Genomic DNA, 8,622 nt, shown 5'->3' on the forward strand with positions numbered 1-8,622 from the left:
ATCTTTGACGATTTTGCTAAAAAGAGCACACACCAATGTTTTTTTGGGTTTGAATAGTCAATTCCATTCATGGTGACCATGGTCTTATTTTGCATCCTATGTTGATATATAATTCCGACACACTTGGCTTAATATCCTGAAGGTTTCTTACAGTTTGAGAGAGAAATGTGTCGGTCACTTTTCTTTTTGCAAGAAAATAGTTGGTGATGTTTCAATTTCTATATTTTGGGATGATGCTTTCTTCAATGATGCATCCTTAAGAGTCCAATGCATGAGGTGTTTGAATTGGAATTGGACAAATCGATCATTGTTCTGTCGAAGATTGCTCAAAATGGTTGGTTATGAAATCTTCGCATCTTCCCAAATTTTTGTAGAAATAATTTACAAATGAAACAAAAACTAGTCTGGCCATAATTACAAGATTGTAAAATTGAAACAATGGGTACAATTTATTTAGGCCCAATTTGTACTACGGAATGTACGAAGCCCATATCTTAAGCCAATTTAAAACTAGACCATTATTACAAGATTGAATATTTGAAAGAATAGGTTCAAATTCAATTTCTTCAGGCCCAATTTTTACAACAGTATCATGTGTGTAGGCATGTAGCCTATATCTTAACTCTTAAGCCAATCTAAAATCAAAAAAGAAAAACAGAAACGTAAAGCTTACTATAAGAACTAATTATGTCTGAGCCCGGGTTCGAACCGGGGACCTCTAGTGTGTGAGACTAGCGTGATAACCGACTACACTACCCAGACAATTGTGATTGAAGAATACAAGTATCGTATATCAATATGAAAAACGTTTAGTTATTAATCCATATCGAATTAGGTGATATTAAAAAGTTTATTGCCGTAAAGACATGTCTTGAAGGAAGCAAATCATGATGAAATTAAATTTACGAAACATGTATACAAATATATGAAACAAATAGAATAAACTAATCACGTGATAACGATAATGATAATGATAATGATGAAGACATAAAACGGAGATTAAAAAAATGCATAGAAAATGAAAAATAGCAATTATAATTAGCGCATGATATTTGTTTTTTTAATATATAATATTATATTTTGAAAATTTTATCCATTTATAACTAGGGGTGAGAATAGACGGATAACATTTCCAGTCAAATCGAAAACAAAATTGAAACGATGGATCCTGTAATGTTGGAATCGAAACCCGAATCGGTTACATCGGTTCCTAAGATTTTGAGAATGTTCCAGGAAGTTGTTTTAATTCTAGATATCCAACTTTTAAAATCCTTAAAGTTTTTTTTACATGATATCTAATATATGAAATAAAAAACATGATATTTATTTGAAACATTCTCAGTAACCGGACCGAAATATTCACATCACTTCTAGTTTTGGAATTGATAGTTCTTGACCGGTTCTGGTTCAATTGACGAGTATACGGTCCTTATACTAACCCATATCTATAACTATGTCATCTAAATATAAAACATTTTTTACTATAACCGTATAGGTTTTTCAAATTATATTTCCTAATAAAAAATTTCAATAGTGCACATGCTAATATTTTAAAAATACATTTTAATATGATATAAATTAAAATAACATTGTTATGGTAAAAAATAAATCATACAATTATTTCAATTTATCTATATTTTATATAACTTAAGAAAACTTTTGTTGATTTGTCCAAAGCTTTGGGTTTCAAGGCCACATGGTAGGTCTAATTCATTTATATTTGTGCAAACCAACATCTGGTAAGGCTTCATTTTCTGATGTGTCATTTGATTAGGAGAGACTGTTAGGTGGATTGCGGTTTAACTGCACAAATCGGGAAAAATCTCATCAACTCGCTGACTTCACTAATGAACCCACCGAGTTAGCCAGAAATCCAACAACTTAATGCATTAAATTGTTTCCATCGAATCTAGGAACTCCAAATCTCAAATCTCCTCCAAAATGATGTCTAGAAGGGTAAAGTTTCCAACTTTACCCTTAGGAACTGCCACAATGAGTCAAACCCGAACCCTAGACCCAATAGAGTGAGGCTTGGCCCATTAAGCCCTTAAACTTCCAAGACATAGTCCTAAAATACAGATCTGGCATCTAAAGGATGGAAAATCACGTAAAGTTTCCTATTTTACGTCCATGCATGCTAAAAAGACACCCTAGGGATCAAGATGGGCTAATAAAGGACTTATTGCATGAATGATACCGAGAACCTAGTAAATCTTGCAACTTTAAGCCAGAAGAGGCCATAAAATGCTCAAATCTAACATAACAACCCATGAAACACTCAACTTCTTGGACAATCCTAACCATGAGCCAAAAATCAAGATAAACCTCAAAACAAAGACATCTAAATGATAACAAATCAAGGTATAAACTTGATACCTCCAAGAGATTGTAACAAGTGGGGAGATTCTGGATCTAATTCTTCCCTCCAACCTTTACACCTCCAACTTCCAAGATTCTTCAAAAGAGCACAAAAGATCAACACTCAAGGCCCTCCACAAGCTCATACACTCACAAAAGAAGATGATGCATGCTATTAGGGTTTTCTGGACATAGGAGGCTGGTAAGGAGGCCAACTAAGGGGCTTAAGGCCTTTAAATAGCGTGCAAAACCCTAAAAATTAGAGTTTCCTTCCTAGCCGCCAACTCGCTGAGTTGAAGCACCTCGACTCGCCGAGCTGGTTCATTAATTTCCACGGCCAAAGCCCTCTCGACACGCCGAGATGGAGCTTCTAACTCGCTGAGTCCCAAAGGAAAATACAAACAATTTGAAGAATAAGCTCATACCTAAACAAAGTGTTACAAATCTCCCCCACTTGAACTAGACTTCATCCTCGAAGTCTGTCGATGTGATAAGATTAGGATAATGCTTTCTTATCTCGTCCTCCGGCTCACAGATCCATTCGGAGCCTCTTCAGTGCTGCCATTGCACCTTCACCAGCTTCACCTCTTTGTTATGAAGAGCATTAGTCTTTCTATCCTGAACTGCAATGGGTTTCTCAACATAATTCAGGCTCTCATCCACTTGAATTTCATCCAATGAAATAACTGCAGATTCATCTAATACACACTTCCAGAGCTGAGACACATGGAATGTGTCATGGATCTGACACGGCTCATCCGGAAGATCCAATCGATAAGCGACCCTGCCGACTCAGCCATAAATCCTAAACGATCCAATAAATCGGGGCCCCATCTTGCCCCTTTTCTGAAACCGAATGACACCCTTCCAAGGTGACACCTTTAGCAACACAAAATCTCCCACCTGAAACTCATGATCCGAATGACGCCGGTCAACATAACTTTTCTGACGGCCCTGCGCGAATCACAGTCTGTCACGCACCTGCTGAATCAACTTCGTGGTCTTAAGCACTACTTCAGTACTTCCATAACTCAATGTCCAACCTCACCCCAACAAACTGGAGTTCTACACCTCCAACCATACAACATCTCAAACGGGGTTCGATCAATACTAGCATGATAACTATTGTTATATGAAAAATATTCTAGTGGAAGGTAAGTATCCCAACTCCCTCCAAAGTCTAATACACATGCCCGAAGCATATCCTCGAGCGTCTGAATCGTCCGCTCACTCTAACCATCAGTCTAGGGGTGGTAAGGGGTGCTGAAATGCAATTAAGTACCCAACTCCTCATGAAACTTCCTCCAAAATCAGGAGGTGAAACGTACATCGTGGTCCGAGACCACAGATACCGGCACACCGTGCCTGACTACCACCTCCCACATATAGATATCTGCTAATTTCTCGGCGGAGATACTCTCAGAAATCAGGATAAAATGCGCACTCTTGGTCAACTTGTCCACGATAACGCAAATGTAATCCACACGTCATGCCGTCTTAGGTAACTTCGTGATAAAATCCATGGTGATCTCTTCCCATTTCCACATGGGAATAGGTAGCGGCTGCACATTGCCGTGAGGCCTCTGATCTTCGGCCTTGACCTTCCTGCACGTTAAACACTGCTCGATGTACCACGCAACCTATCTCTTCATGTAGGGCCACCAATCACTCAATCTAAAGTCTCGGTACATCTTTGTGGCCCTTGGATAGATGAAAAACTTGGACTTGTACGCTTCCTCCAAGATCTTCTGTCTCACCTCCCCTAATGCCGAAATTTAAACTTTGCCGCACTGAGTCAATAACCCCTGTTTATCTCGAACAAACAAAGGAATTTGCCCCTGAATCCGCTCAACTTTTCTGTTCTCCCTTTACAAACCCTTCACCTATGCATCCTTAATCATATCTAATAAAGATGAAATCACTGTCAACCTCAAGCAGACATCTCGAATCGGAGCACTCGCCACCTTACGACTCAAAGTATCAGCCACCACACTGGCCTTTCCAGGATGATACAAAATCTCACAGTCATAATCTTTTACCACATACAGCCATCTCCTCTGTCACATATTCAAATTTTGCTGGTGCATCAAGTACTTCAAACTCTTGTGATCGGTGAAAATGGTGCATCAGACTCCATATAAATAATGTCTCCAAAGCTTGAGGGCAAAACCCACCGCCTCTAATTCCAAATCATGTGTGGGGTAATTCGCCTCATGAGGCTTCAGATGACTCGAGGCATAAGAAATGAGATGCCCTCTCAGCATCAGAATAGCTCCTAACCCCGAAATAGAAGCGTCACAATACACTACAAAATCATCCAATCCCTCAGGTAGAGCTAGAATCAGGTCCTCGCATAATCTCTGCCTCAATGTCTCAAAAGCCGATTGTTGATCTGGATCCCACCGAAAAATCACACTTTTCTTAGTCAAACGGGTCAAGGGTATGACGATCTTGGAGAAATACTGAATAAATCTCCAATAGTACCCTGCTGGCCCCAAGAAACTTCGGATCTCGGATGCGTTCTTCGGAACTTCCCAACGCATTACCGCCTCAATCTTGGCCGGATCTACCCAAATACCCTCTTGGTTGATGATGTTCCCCAGAAAATGCACCTCACGCAACCAAAAATCGCATTTGGAGAATTTGGTATAAAGCCTCTCTCTCCTCAAGGTTTCCAACACCTCCCTCAAATGTTGCTCGTGCTGCTCCTTGGTCTTAGAATAGACCAGAATATAATCAATGAAAACAATCACAGACCGATCCAACATCGGTCTGCAAACCCGGTTCATGAGATCTATAAATGTTGTTGGAGCATTGGTGTGCTCAAATGGTATCACCACAAACTCATAATGACCATAACGAGTTCTAGACGTCGTCTTCGGAATGTCTTCATCCCTGATCCTCATCTAATAATACCCTGACCGGAGATCAATCTTGGAAAACCAAGATGCACCCGGAAGCTGGTCGATCAAATCATCAATCCTTGGAAGCGGATAACAGTTCTTCACCGTTAGCTTGTTCAGCTCCCGATAGTCAACACACATCCTGTGTGACCCATACTTCTTTTTCACAAACAGGATCGGTGGTCCCCAGTCTAGCAGCTCCTGAAGCTGCGTAGACAACTCCTGAAGCTGCGTAGACAGCTCCTGCATCTTAGGCGGAGCTAGACGATACGACACCTTGGCTATCGAAGCCTCACCAAGCACTAAATCGATACGGAACTCCACTTGCCTCTCGGGAGGCACCCCAAGCAACTCCTCTAGAAATACATCCAGAAAATCTCGCACAATCGGTACCCTGCTCATATCTGGTGTAGCCTCCACCCTCGTATCCAAAACATAAGCCAAAAACTCAGAACAACCCTGCTGAAGGAGTCTCCTAGCCCTCGCAGCCAAACAGAGAGCTGGTCCATTTGAAGCTCTCTCTCCATGAATAACCATTTCTCTTCCACTTGGGGTTCAAACTCTCACCAAATGACGCTCACAATCTATCATGGCCCCATTGGGCCCCAACCAATCCATCCCGATGATCACCTTCAAACCACACAAAGGAATCGAAACCACGTCGATAGGAAACCTCTCCCCGAACATATTCAGAAAACTCCTCCGAAATAGCCTCACAACACTCACGGTGTGGTCATTCGTAATCTCCACCTCGAGTGGGGAATCCAAAGTCCCCGGAGCATCTCCAAACTTCTTGCTAAGCGCAAGAGATACAAATGATCGGGTAGCCCCCGAATAAAAAATAATCTGAGCCGACAAACCATTGACCAGAAAGTTCCCTATATGAAATCATAACAACATAAGAATAACAATAAGATAAACAAGGCATAAATAGATTACATACCAGTCACTACGTCTGGCGCTGCTCGGGCCTCCTCGGTAGTCAACTGAAATGTGTGGCTCTTCATCGCAGGAGCTTCCACCTTGATCGGGCGGCCATCAGTAATCCTCATCGTGGTGGGCGCAGGCGCCGCCACCGTTCCTCCTCCTCTATCCAACCTCGGACAATAGGCCACGACCCTGCTGGCTCCTACTGGGAGGATTGGAGGTCTTAGGCTTCTTAGCCTGACCCACAGCTGCCTGAACCTGCTCCGACTTCCGCTTCGTGTGGAGCTCTAACTCAATCTCCCGTTCTCGAGCCTTCTCCACCATGACATTCAGGGTCTTGCACCCTGAAAAGCTTCCAAACTCTCGAATATCATCGCTCAGCATGGAATGATACCTCCTTTTCTTCATATCTTCATCCGCAGCATACTGCGGGACCAATAATGCCCTCTCCCGAAACTTGGCGGTGATCTCCGCCACCATCTCGATAGTCTGCTCTAAATCCTAGAACTCTCTTACCAAATGTTACACCTCAATGGATGGTGCAAACACCTAATCAAACCTCCTCACAAACTCCTCCCAAGACATCTCAGCCACACCTGTTGATGCCACATCGCGGGTAACCTCCTCCCACCAGTCTCGTGCTCGATCCCTCAACATACAAGATGCGAACCCCACCTTTTCTGCATCGGGGAAAAAGCTCGTGCGCTGGGCATTCTCTATGTCTGTCACCCAGCGTCGGCTAGTGATGGGAACCCTGACCCCGAAGAATTCAGGCGCTCCACAAGCACTGAACTCCCAGAACGAGGGAGATCGGCCCCAATCTTCCCTATAGCAATCTCGGTTCAGAAAGACCTGAGCCACTCCTCCATGATCTCCATGATGCCCTCCTTGACGGTACCAAAGATCACCGAGGTAGCGTCAAGGATGCCACAAGTAAACTCGGCTGCGATAAGATCGTGCAGCCTCTCATCAATGGGCTCCACACCAGATCCTGAACCTAATCCTGATCCTGATCCTGAACCTCGTGTGATCATCACCATCCTCAACTGAAAATATCATAAATAACAATGATGAAGAATTCGAAAGGGATTCCTCCTCACCAGACTCCTAAGAGCTATCAGATCTGTCATTGATTCGGGTACATGTCCTGTGCTTTCAGTAGTACGGGCCCAATACTACCTTCCACACCTACCTGTACCTTCCCTAAAGCCATACTTGAGATCCCTAAATCATCCAACCACAAATCCTGACCCAAAAATACAACACTATCTCAAATCCTAAACTATTCTAGGATTCTCAATTCTCATCAAGTCAAAACTCAAATCAATCATAGCAGGTTGCCCTATGCATGCAAGTTATACACAAAGAGAATCACATAGACTGTCAAATAAAGCTTCTAACCTAAACCACTACTAGACAAGGAACAGTAATAAGGTAGGTTCGCTCATTCTAGGGCCATGCAGTCGTAAGCATGTACAACTTTGAAAGCATACACTTCGCAAATAATCCATTCAACATCAATTTCCATATATATATATATATATATATATATATATATATATATATATATATATATATATATATATATAGCATGAGTAAACATTGGGAACACTTACTTGAGCTCGGCCGATTACGCGCATTGCACTCTCCCCTTTTTCTTACAAAAATCTTTTTCAGGAACAATTTTAACTTTTGGTTTCTTTTTGAAAAACAATTTTTACCATTTCCTCAGTTTGAGTTCTCACACACCCAAGAGTGTGCCCAAATCTCTCAAACCAAGGCTCTGATACCAACTTGTAACAATCCAAATTTATATCAAATTTTAACTTTCATTCATATAAAAATCAACCACAATTGTTTCCAAAATAATCCCATTACATAGCCATAGTGTTTCAAAAGATTAGAGTATCAAAAACTAGATGCGAAAATATTGGAGAATGCATGTCGCGCCATCAAGCCAGGCCGTTGCCCTTAGAACCAGAAGTACCTGAAACATCCACCAAAACTGTAAGCACACGCTTAGTGAGTTTCCCAAAATACGAAAACATAAAATCACATAATAATATGCACACATACATACAAGTTTGTCATGGACTCCCTCCATGGTCTTTATTGGAATGCCATGGGCTACCCCCATGCTCTTATATCCCCGAGCCATGGGCAACTCCCATGGTCTTACCCAAATGTCATGGGCTCCTCCTATGGTCTACACATCAGTCCACATATAAATCAATTAGCAAACGATTACATATTCCAATACAAATCATCTCATAACCATTCATGGGCCGACCTTGGTGCTTTCGACCCATGAGTGTAGTGAGAAGACTCACCTAGAATACTGAACAATAGTTGACTAAGTCCCGCCTCCGAATATCAGCTCTACCTAACCCCTAAACAGAAACAATTCCTTAAATACAACTCAAAATACCCCAAA

The 8,622-nt window shown here is 41.7% G+C and overlaps 1 non-coding gene across 1 annotated transcript; it reads right to left on the minus strand.

Moving 5' to 3' along the window:
- Positions 1-688: 688 nt before the first annotated feature.
- TRNAV-CAC (transfer RNA valine (anticodon CAC)) lies at positions 689-762 on the minus strand. The gene has a single exon. It is a non-coding gene; the product is annotated as a tRNA-Val (tRNA).
- Positions 763-8,622: the final 7,860 nt, after the last annotated feature.

The sequence above is a fragment of the Lactuca virosa genome, chromosome 1, assembly GCF_052849685.1.
Source record: "Lactuca virosa cultivar CGN04683 chromosome 1, Lactuca_virosa_CGN04683_v6, whole genome shotgun sequence".
Classification (NCBI taxonomy): Eukaryota; Viridiplantae; Streptophyta; class Magnoliopsida; order Asterales; family Asteraceae; genus Lactuca; species Lactuca virosa.